Source organism: Crocodylus siamensis, chromosome 6 (assembly GCF_052110815.1).
Source record: "Crocodylus siamensis isolate JL-2025a chromosome 6, ASM5211081v1, whole genome shotgun sequence".
NCBI classification, from domain to species: domain Eukaryota; kingdom Metazoa; phylum Chordata; order Crocodylia; family Crocodylidae; genus Crocodylus; species Crocodylus siamensis.
In genome coordinates, this window is record NC_143400.1 from 93,900,642 (window position 1) to 93,912,498 (window position 11,857).

General features: G+C 62.7%; 1 long non-coding RNA gene across 1 annotated transcript; it reads right to left on the bottom strand.

Annotated features, from left to right (window-relative positions):
• Positions 1–667: 667 nt before the first annotated feature.
• On the bottom strand, positions 668–10,944 carry LOC149863219 (uncharacterized). The gene is made up of 2 exons (XR_016443174.1): positions 5,722–10,944; positions 668–4,251 (listed from the first exon to the last, which is right to left on the bottom strand). It is a non-coding gene; the product is annotated as an uncharacterized LOC149863219 (long non-coding RNA).
• Positions 10,945–11,857: the final 913 nt, after the last annotated feature.

Here is an 11,857-nt window from a genome sequence, read left to right on the forward strand (position 1 = left end):
CTGTTAGCCAAGGCCTGGCACACACAGGTGAGCAGAGGGCGGTGGTGCGCACAGGTGCACGCACTTATGGCACTGCTCATGCAAGGGAAGGGAGAGGCCTGGGGACAGATTAGGGTGGTAGGGTGTTGGGCAAGGGGAAGCTCGTTGCCAAAAGGGAGCCCAAGCACAGCTGGCATCTGTTAACAGGCAGGCAGTGAGGGGTGGGTGCTTAGGAGAGCAGAGACTGCAGGGCGCGAGGGCCCGCTGATGTGCAGGGCCTGAATCCGGAAGCCCCAGCTCCTGGCATCCCTTATTCGACTGTGAAACACCAACCCCTGGAAAGTCCCACATGGTCACATGCTGGCTCCCTCCTCCCTGCCCTTGCTAGCAGCCGGTCACAGAGGGTGACAGCCTGCTAGTGAGCGGAGCTGCTCCCTAAGGGCATGCGGTGGATGGGTGTGAACTGTGCTGCAGTCTTCCGGTGGGATTGTGACAGCCGATGCCCGGGTGGTCCCTGTGTGCCAGGGATGCCGGACAGCCCCTGCGGGCTCCTCGTCCTGCCCCGAGTATACCCGGGCAGCCCAGGCGTGTTTGGAGCTAGAAGGGCTCCCAAGCAATGGCATCCCTGGGGTCCGCTCAGTCCCACGTGCCCGGATGCTGCATTCCCCCTGGCAATGAGGACTCGTAGTAGAGAGGATATCTTTTATTAGACCAACAAGATTTTTGCAAAAAGTCTTGTTTAATTTCTTCGCAACCTGGATACCTTCCCCATGGCTGGCACCTCTGCACCACAGCTGGCAGGAGTCTCGAAGCCCGGGCAAGTTCAGCGCATGGGGGGCCCAAACAGCTCCTGCTCCCAGCTTTCACACCTCGCTGCGGTGCGTGTACCATGCTGGGGCCCAGAAATCGGAGTGCAGAGCCCCCGGGAAGGCCTGCGAGGCAGGCCTCTTGGCAAAATAGCATGCCACTTTGCCTTCAGGGGCAGGTCCTGCCTTCTGAGTCCCCCTCGCCCACCCGAGAGCCGGCAAGCCCCTCATGCTCGCGGAGCCCGCTTAGCCCCTGGAGCATCGTGAGCTGCCTTTGCCTCTTCTAGGATGCTCAGGGCTGCGCTGCTCCCGCCACCGCCAGCCAGTGGCTCTCGGAAGAGAGCCTGCCGCAGTGCCCAGCTGCTCGGGGGGAAGGGGAGCCCAGGCACAGGCATTTCCTCCTCGTCCAGGCCTTTGGCAGGAGGAGCAGGCTGGGTCCTGCCTGGTCCTGGGGGTCCTTCAAGGCCTGGGGCACCCGTGTCCTCCCCCAGGAAGCCTGGCCCTTCCCGGCGCTGGAGGGATGCTCCTTCCTCCATGAGCCAAGAGCTGCAGCAGCTCAAGGCCTCTTCCCAGCCCTGACGGCCGAGATGGTGACAGCTGACGGCGAGACCTGGACGGAGATTCGCTGGGGGCATCCTTGCAGGAGGGGGATTTTCCCAAGTCCTGGAGGCTTTACTCTTAATCCCCAAAAGGGGGGTTATGGCTTCCAAGCACCTGCCCGGCAGCCCTCTGCTAGCCCCCTCCCCGTGCCCCTTCTTGCCCCCTGCAGCCCTTCCTAGCCCAGCCCTACCGGTGTCCCTCAATCCCGACCTGCCGTCCTCGTGACGGGCCAGAGGCAGTCGTGTCCCCGACGGCACGTGGCACGTGGCCCCTGCCCCTGCCCTATCGCCTCATCCACACTCCCGGGGCACGGCTCAGCCTCGCCCGATGGCCCTTGGGGACCTGGCAGGGCCAGCCTGCCCGCGGCCAGACGCGAGGCGCCGTCCCCCCACGTTCTCGGGGGGAGACGGGTGCCACCTGCTTCCCCGGCAGCCAAGCCCCAGGCTGCTCCTGCCCTCGCCCGGGGCAGCCCGTGCACGGGAGCAGGAGCCCCAGGCTGCAGGCAGCCCGGCGCTCTCGTGCCCATGCATGTCTCAACCTCTCCCGGGACAAAGCCCTGCTCGAGATGGCGAGGAAAGGCTCCGCGAAGCCTGACACAAAGCCCGCATTGTGCCGGGGCTCTGGGACTTAAAGGGACAATGTCCCTTTCTGCCACCACTGGCTGAGTGGCTGGGGGATACCCCCAGGCTCCGAGTCCCCTGCCTTCCCCCCCACCCTGCTCCCCCATGCCCTGCGATGCCCCCATGCCCCATTGAGCCCCCACCTGCCCCGGAGGCGCAGAGACTTCAAGGAGGGAGCCTGCGGTGGGAGCCAGTTGCCTTCGGGATGGGGAGGGGTATGCTGGCTGGCGGGCTGGAGGGGTGGGGGCAGGTGTAGGCATGTTGGCCCAAGACCTGTGTTAGCCTGGTGCTTCTGGACAGGCCCAGCTTCCCCGACCTGAAATGCCGGTTACCGCAAGGGCTGGCTCTTGGCTGCTGGCTGGGCCGGATTCCACCTCGGATGCTGCCAGCCCGGCCCTGGCACAGCCGTGGCTGCCTCCCCGGGGAGACGGCAACTAGGTAGGAGCAGGTCCTGGGCTGGGCCAGGGAAGGGAGGCAAGGCCAGATGCTTCCCCCCAGACACGCGGTGCCAGGCGGGTGCCCCCGGACCAGGGGTAGCACTCACCCTGGGCATGCCCATCCTGTCCCCTTGGTTGCAATGTAGCCTGGCACTCCCCGGGTCACATCAGGGGACATGACCAAGACCGTTTGACCCCTGCTGACCAGTGCAGAGCATGGCTGGTGGAACTGGAGACACTTCCCACGCCCAGTGCGGAGCCCCGAGCTCTCCAGTTGCATGGCCCCTTCCTCCTAACCCAGCTGGGCCGGGCTGGAGCAGGGCAGTGCCCTCCCAGCCTCCAGAATACCTGCCATCTCGAGCCCCAGTTTTGGAGCCCATGAGTCTTGACCAAGGACCTCTGAGCCGGGACCACTGCCCACTAAAAAGTGTGGTTCCTCCCACGTTTTGGGAGCTCCCTGCTGGTGCCCGGCTGGTTACAGAGGCATTGGGGTGACAAGGAGGCCGTTGAATACCAGCCAGGTTCCTCTGAGCACAGAGGCTCTTTGCAAACAGCCCCGTGGGATTTCACCACTAGCCTGGCGCAAAAGAGCTGATGCTTCCTGGGCTGGCATGTCCCCGCGCTGCTGCACCCAGCCCTGCCTCTGGCTGGGAGAGGATGATCCCCGCTTGCGGCTGCAGCCCCGAGTGCATCAAAGACCTGGCACTGGGACGGAGGGTGGAGCTCCCAGCCAAGGGCCTGCGTGACTGGCGCAAGCAGTCCCAAGCCTGACTGCTGCTGCTGCTAATGGCACTCGTGCGGCCACAGAGCTGTTACCCAAGCCGGGAGGAATGTGCTCTCCAGAGGGCTGCTTTCCTCCTTGTAAGACGCAGCAGGAATTTGCGTGTCAACAGGCATTGCTTTTGGTTAAGAAGCCACCTGTAGCCGTCTCGGTGTGACATCAGAGCTGAAGGTGATGATGTCACAGGTGGGGGGTGATGTCACGTGGGGCCACGCGGGCGGCTAAAGGTCCTGTTCTCAAGCTAAAATTAGGGGACGCGCATGTGACCGGATAGAGACACAGCTGTTTCTACGGGGGGTGGTTCCCAGGACTTCTCTGAGCTGGACCTCCGACCCCATCTTCGAGCCTCCCCGGGAGCTAGCTGGGCACGAAGGCTCGGGGAAGCAGAGCTGCGGGGAGGGTGGAGGGAGCTCAGCAGCAGGGCTCTGCTCCCACGCTGACCAGGACCTCGAGGCCTCCGCTGCGGCTGCGCCTAGCCGTGCCGGCGGCTGCAGGGAGCATGCAGCCCACGCTGCAAGCGAGAGTCGCAGGGGCTCAAAGCCAAGCTGCATTGGGCACGCGAAAGCTTTTCTCCCTGGCTTTCTGCCAGTCTGGGGCAGTGATGTAACCCAGCTCCACCAGTTCCCTGGGGCTGGGGTTGCTAGACAAGACTTCCATCCGTGCTGCTCTTTCCTCGATCGGAGGGGAGCTCTGTGGGCTTGTGTGGCCTGCTTTCCAGGTGCCACGTGTGTCGCTGATGCCCAGTGGTGCAGCCTAACCGCTGGGCTCTGCTGCCTTCTGCCACAGAGCTGGTCTAGGCTGAGCTCCAGAGAAACTCACTGTATCTGCCCACACTCGGAGCTCCCGACACGAGCAACCAAGGGCTTGCAGAGCGCTGCGGTGGTTGACGGAGAGGGGAGTCTTTGCTGCTGGGTGCCCACCCACCGCCAGCACAGGCCAGGCAGCGGTTGTCCCTGATACAGAAGGAGTTTTCCTGCCCAGTTCCCGGCGAGTCCTTGTCACAGCTAGAAGGCAGGGCAGAGAGGCACCTTTACGGACCAAGAGAATAAGACATGACATAAGAGCGCGAACCCAAATTCCCTTCATCAGATGCTGCGAGAGGACAGGCAGAGACCATCGTTGTTTGAGCTGCCAGTGCAGAGGAAGTGCGTTATCCTGACACTCAGGAGATGGCGGGGTAGTTGATTCCTTCCTCTGCCACAGGCTCCCCTGGGTGTCCTTGGTCATGTCACCCAGCCTCCCTGGGCTTATCTGCCACCCCACCATGAAAGCCCTGTCTCTCTGGGTGCTCAGCAAGTGGCATCAGAGGCATTGCTGCCCCCCATCCCCCTTGTCCACTCTCCTTTGGGGCGTCATCTCCCACCCTGGCCAGGAGCGCTTGGCAGCGGGAGGCAAATAACAGCAGGGCAGCCAGCTCTGTCAATTATTGCCTAGCGGGGCCGTGTGTGCAGGGGCCGGCTGCCGCTGATAGGGTTGGCCGCGACTGCCCGGCGCTCCAGCACCGAGGTGGCGGTGACGTGGCTGGAGGAAGGCGGGCGCGGCGGCCGGCTTTGCAGGAGGCTGATAAGGAGTATTTGCGGGCCCATGTCCCTGGCCGGGGAGGGCGGCCCCAGCCTGAGAGCCCTGCTGCTGGGGACAGACCACCGCAGGCAACGGGCCTGCAGCAGGGGCGCTCCGGGCCGGCGTGAGGGCAGCACGCGGCCCCCGAGCCGGACCGGGGAGGGGGTGAGGTTGGCCAGGCAGGCGGGCCGGCCCGTCCTCTGTGGGAATGAGGGACCCTTGTCCCGAGCTTGTCCCGAGCTGGAAGGGGGCAAAGGCTGTCGTGCTGAGGGGCTGCGGGGACCCCCAAGGAGATGCCCCAGCCTGGACTCTGCATGAGGAAGGGTTTGGTCCACGGCCAACTCTGCCCATTATTTATAACTTGCTTTTGTCCGACTCCGGGCTTCAGCAGCTGCTTCTCATCCGGCCTTTCTCCGCTGGGTTGAAAAGCCCTTTCCACCCTGGGCTCACCTCCCTGGAGGGCTGTGCTGCCCCTTCCCCCCTTGCTAGGCTGTGCAGATGGAGCTCATTAGGGCACTCAGGCATTTTTCTCCGGCTTCATTTTTGTGGCTCTTTTCTTTACCTTTGCCAGGTTTTCTCCCCACATCCTTTTTCAAGGTGCCAGAGGCCAGCAGCTGGGGCCCGCAGGGAACCAGGGAAGCTCCTGGCACTCGGAGGCAGCGAGCTGGGATCCAGACCTCACGGGTCAGACACTGCAACCAGCCCCAGGACCCTGCTGCCCCTTCCCGCCAGGCCATCTGCAAAGCACCGACATCAGCCCCGGCTCTCGAGAGGCTGCTTTCTCTTCCCACTTGCAAGGCCCATCTTGGTATGAAATCTCTGCCCTTCCGCAAAAAACCCACCCCGACCCGCTCAAGCCCACCCTGCCCGGCAATGCCCTGGTTTCCTCCTTAGGAAGCCCCATCCAGGACCGCCTACTGCTGCCCCGTTTCCCTTACCCAGTTCTTAAGTGTGTCATGCCAGGGCCATGGGCATCCTGGACCCCTGCATCTCTGCTCCTGGAGGATGCGGGGAAGGACTGGGGGGCTGCGTGGCGAAGCGTGGGGGGACGGTGCCACCTGCCGGCCCACCGACACATTGCACGTGGGTGTTATTCGGGTTTTGCCTTGGCTGCTAGCGCAGCTGCCAGCCGCGGGGGCCAGGGGCTGGCTCTGTTTCCAGGTTAGACCTCTGAAAACAGGGGCAACCCCTTCGTTGACCCTCCATGAGGTGAACCATGTTTTGCAGTGACATCAACGGAGGTGCCCTGCTGCAAGAAAAAGCAACGAGTAGTTACACCGCAATGACACCCCTTGCGCTAGGTGCTGCACGCCTATACAGGACGGTCCTTGCAGGAAGCAGCTGACAGTCCAACTGGACTAAGCCGGGGAGAAGGGATGCGTGAGGAGTGCGTGGTCCTTTAGGTCTGCCCTTTGCTCCTGCTCATGCCTATGTTGCCCCCTTGCCCCTCGTCTTCCCTTTCTGTCCTGAAAGGTGGTGTGCTGCAGTGGTAGTGGCCCTGGCCCTCCCCAGAACCAGCTGCATCTCCTGGTCTAGTATCTCAGGCGTCGCCCAGGCTCACATCAGCAGGACCCTTATTATTTAAGATTGCTTCTTCCAAGGGAAACAGGCTGCTCCCAAAGCCCTTTCCATGTTGCCGGTGTCCCGGGCAGGGGAAGAGCCCGACAGATCTGTGCTGAGACCCGGCAGATCACTGCATGCTGCGGGGTCAGCTATTTCTGTCCATTGGTCCTGGATCTGCACCAGGCTGGGTGGGTCCGATTCCAGCAGCACGCTCCGAGGGACAAGGCAGAGCGATGCAAGGCAGGGGTGGGAGGTTCTCCCTTCGGGCTGCAGCGTGGGGATTTTTCAGTGGAAGGAAGCCAGGAGCCCCTTCTGGGGTCTGGAAGGCATATTAGCGGGCTGGGCACAACCCTGCTCCTGCCGCAAGGGACGGGGCCTGGTTTGGTGATGCCCAGCCCCTGGCATGTGAGGGAGTGCCCAGAAATGCACATGGAAGTGTGTGCAGGGGTGTGTGCAGGTGTGACAGGCTGTCCCCGCACCGGAGACACGTGCAGGGCTTTGGAGGAGGTGCCGGGCACTGCATGGCACCCGTCACACCCCAGCAGCCTGCCAGCTGCTGCAGTAGCAGGATCCTGGCCATCAGGGGATCTAGTTGGCTGCCTGCACGTAGTGCCTTAATGCAGGGGGGGTCCTGGCCCCGCAGCAGCCCAGAGCTCCCTGGGGAGCAGCTGGCTCTTTGCTAATGCAGCCAGTGCAGGAGGCCGTGTCTGCTACTAATGGAAGAGGGCAGGAGCAAGCTGCTGCAACCATGTCTTGCGGGCACGAGAGGGAGCTCCCAGGAGCAACTCTGCCTCTTGGGCTGATGGCGAGGGGCAGTAGGAGGCAGGGGCTGGCCAGGGAGGGGGGCAGCCTCTGGATAGCAGGACTGATGCTTAAGCTGGACTGCAGGACCTAGCAGCATCCAGGGCCAGGGAGTTTCTGGCTTCAGCCCTCAAATCCACAGGCGCCTGCCTGCAGCCCAAGTTTGCAAGTGCCCGCCCTGTTTTTTGCAGCACAGCTGCTTGCAGAGATCCACACAGCGCTGGTCACCCTGCCCTCAGCCCCCTCTGCCTGTGACCCGGTCGTGCATGGAGGTGCCACGGCCCTGGCCCCGCACTCTGAGCCACGTCCTTCCAGCCGGGGGTGGGGCTGGAGGCCTGTAGCAGGGCCAGGACTCACCGGGCAGGCCCCAAATCATGAGAACAGGAATTGTGAGATGTCAAACACAAGGGCCAAGCTGGGGCACTGCCTCCCGTTGGGTCAGGCTTAGGGCACGCTTGCTGACTGCCCTCTGGGGCTGTGGGTGCAGGAGCCTCCAGTTCTCCTGCAAGAAGGGCCCAGGTGCTCTCTGGCTCCCCTGACTCCGGGTGCTGGGGCTGGAAGAGAAAACCCAGCCATCCTGCGCTCTCTCCGTCAGCTTCCCATAGACACATGGGGGCTCTGGACTTGGTTCACTGGCCTGTGTCACACACGGTCCAAGGCAGGTCAGCGCAGGCGGGACAAAGACCTCGGCCTGAGCTGTCCCTGGAGCAAAGGGCGGGCGGCTTTTCACCAAACCCACGTGCGCCTGTGGGTGTCTGTGCACCTGCGTGTGCATGTGCACACGTCCATGCTTGCCAGGGCTCCTGGTGCAGAAGGCGACCAGCTGCCAGTCCCTGCGGCTCTTTGCAAAGAGAGCTGACACTGATCCCTGCTGCCCTGTTGCCGGCTGTCGTGGGCTTTGAGGCTGGTTTGTGGGGCCCGGGGAAGACGGGAGAGGTCATCCCCCCCACCATGAGAGGGGTGTTATTATTGCAGCTGGAGATTGGGAGCCAGGTCCAACTCTTAGCTCTACCATGGACTTACTGTGTGAGCCTAAGTGAGCCCCTAGCACTCCTCGTGCCTCGGTTTCCCCCCACTGCAAATAGTGCTTTCCCCTCCTTCGCCAGGAAGGGCGATGCCCAGTGTAAGGGTGTGTGCCCCGCTTTGCTCATTCCCCCTGCATATTGCACCGTCTGGCAGGCAAAGACACTCTCCAGTGCCTGCACTGCCCCGTGCCAGCGGCATCGGCCTCACCAGCCCATCCAGCACCGAGCTCCTTGCTGAACGGAGCTGCAATGCGCCAGGCTCTCCATGCTGGGCAGGCTGGGCAGGGCCGTGGCGGAGGAGATATTGATCCCTGCTCCAGGGGAAGATGGACGGCAGGATTGCAGGCAGGCAGCCAGGGGAAGGCAGCGCTCACGGGGCTGAGGAAAAATGGGGATGCCCAGACTGCGCCGCGTGGAGAGCCCAAGGCTGCGGCACGCAGTGCGTGGCATTACCAGAGCAGGCTGTGGCTCCCTGTGCCCTCGGCTTCGGCCCTGCAGGGATCTCAGCTCCCAGAACAGCTCTGGCCCTCCTGGTGATAGCTTGGTCTTGCTGTACCTTCAGGAGGGGCCCGTTGCTGCGCGGAAAGCCGTGCCTCCCTCCCCAGGGAAAGCGATGAGTGTCTGGAGCTAAGAAACACCCCGGAAAGGACCCCAGCGCTGTTCCCTCTGCCTGCGTCTGCAGCCAGCCGGCACTGGCTGCTCAGAGCTGTGACCAGCTCCTGCATGTGCGCCGATCACTCTGGAGCCTACCGACGGCCACGTGCGTTTCAGCACTGCTAACCGTCGCCCTTCGGGTCGCGGCGTGCAGGAAAGGGGAGGGAAAGGAAAGAAAGACTGGGATGTGCCAGCTTCTAAAGGAAGTGTCGTCTTCCTTGGGGGTCACGGCATGGGGTGGGGGGAGGCTGCAGCAGGGCACTGCCTCTCGCTTACTGGCTGCCGTGGCCACACACAAGCAGACCCACACGTGGGAGGTGGTGGGCTGGTAAAGTCACACCAATCCTCCCGCGCCCATCCCCAGAGCCCGGCTATGCCCCGCTCTCCAGCACAGCGCCAGGCCCCTCGGCCCCTTATTGCCCCCAGGGCCAGGCTCATGTATTGGCAGCAAGCAGCTCCAGTCGTGGGTATCTCAAGGGAAGGCAAAGAGGAGGCTGCTTTCATCCAGTGGCATCAAGGGGGGATGCTACAGCGAGCTCCCCTGACCTTCCCACTGGGCTGTGGGGGGAACGGGCATTGCCCTTCCAGCTCAGACTGGGGTTGGGCCGTCCACTCCAGGAGCCAGTACTGGACACGTGGCGGCTGGAGGGCAGAGCTGCTTCCTGACCGTAGCAGAGGCCCTGAAACATGTGGGTTTGCCCCTACGAGGCTGTGGGCGCTCTTGTCTCCATATAAACCCCCCTAAGAGCTAGGCCTTGTGCCATCCTGTGGCAGGGAGTTCCCTTGGCTGTGATGCAGGAAGCTTGTGTTCACCCCGGCTTGTGCCGCTGTCTGTCACCTCCCTGCCTTGTGCCTCAGTTTCCCTGTGTGGACAAAGCGGGATAAGGCATTGGCCTGCTGGGCACAGCGCGGTGACGTCTGGTACCACGAGTTATCCCCCGCTGGCTGCTGCAGCGTATGCGAGATGAGTTACTGGGTCCCGCGAGCGGACGTGCGGACGGACGGACCGCTGCCAGCCCAGCCCCGGGACACCTGTCCATGTGGCTGTGGGAGGTCACTTGCTGTGCGTGAGCCTCCCCATCAATGATACGGCCCTTCCCCGCAGGGCGGCGGGGAGCATAAACACACCTCTGGAGACTGTCGGTGCCTGCTCCCAGCCACGAGCCAACAGGTTGGTGCCCTGGTGCTGCGCTGCTCCTAAGGGGATGTTGCTGTTACAGGGCAGGCCCAGCTCGCTTCGTCCCACCGGTGCCGGTGCCTCGGAGCAGCTGGTGCCCCCGGCTCGGGCAGCGCTAGCTCGCCGTCTCGATGCTGCCAGGACACGTGAGCAGCCTCCGTAACAGGACTCGGGAGCCGGAGAGAGAGCGAGGCAGGGAAGGAGCACCAGGGCTTTGGGTCCCGCCGGACTTGCCCCAGCCCCTGGGGATGCCCCAGGGACCTGGTGGGGCTGATTTGCAGCTGGCCCACGTACGGGGGAAGGCCTCGAGCAGGGAGGCACCACGGAGGGCTTGGCCCGTGGCCCTGCTACACAACAAGAGCTGGAGGCAGTGCTAAATTTAAACCCGCCCGGGCGCTGGGAACGGCCCAGCATTTCCTGCACAGCCTCGGCCCGTGTCTGGGCACGGAGGGGGAGAGCCTCGGGCTGGCACGTCTCGCCGGCTGCGCCCTCCTGCCGGACAGAAACAGTTAAAGGTTGGGCTGCAGAGAGCATCTGTTTCATCAGGGAAATAACAGCCCCGGGCTGAGCCAAGGCAGGCTCCCCTGCGCCGCACAGCCCCGACCTGTTTACAGCACGCCCGGCTGTACCCGCACGCGCGCGCCACCCCCGGACACGTCCACCGGGAAACAGCCACACACGTGCACACGAGCACCCCGAGAAACACACCCAGCTACACCGAGAAACTCAGCTATGCACGCACCTAGATACACAAACTCAGCTGCAAACACACACGCACACGCTCAGCTATGCACACACACCCAGATACATAAAGAAACTCAGCTATGCACACACAGACACTGAGAGAAACTCAGCTACACATACACACACACACACACTCAGCTATGGACACACCCAGATATACGGAGAAACTCAACCACACACACACACACACACACACAACTATGATACACAAACTCAGCTACACACACCCAGATACACAAACTCAGCTACGCCCCCACACACAGAAACTCAGCTACAAACACACACGTACACACACACACTCAGCTGTGTACATGCCCCCAGATACACAAACTCAGCTATACATTCACACACAGAGACTCAGCTACACACACATACACACACACACACACACACACACACACACTCATACTCAGCTACACCCCTCAGCCGCACGCACACACACACAGGCACTTATACAGTGAAACTCAGCCACACACCCGCGCATCCCCCAGACACTTACAGAGTAACTTAGCTGCACGCACATGCACACAGACACCCAGAGACACTCAGCTGCCTGCACGTACTGCCCCCACCCCAACATGTACATGGAGAAACTCAGCTACAGGCCTGTCCGTGTCCACGCGACGGCTCCAGCACCCTGGCACAAAGCACACCCCCTAAAGCTCAGACACACACACATGCACACACCACCCCTTCCAGCCCCCTTCCTCTCAGCCCCCAGCCTCCAACACGCTCTCGCACACATCTGCACGCAAGCAAAGCCAGACACCAGCCGCTCTGACTCAGATACCCACCCGGACACACCCACCGTTGGAAACCCACGCTCAGAGTCACCGAAACATGTACCGTGCCTGGCGGCATGTACACTCCTACACACCCGCCTGCACCTACACGGAGAGCCACGTGCCCCCCCGCACTCTCTGAGCTCCTGCTTCCCGCTGCTACCCCCACGCCCAAACACCGCGCTGCTTTTACGGCCCGCTCCTCTCCCTCCTTGGAGGAGACCCCTCCAAGGAAAGTCCCAGCTGCTGGCTCGAATCCCGGGAAGAGCCTCTCTGTCTCTGTCTCTGATCCCAATTTCATGCCCTTTTTTTGCCCTTTTCCCAAGGA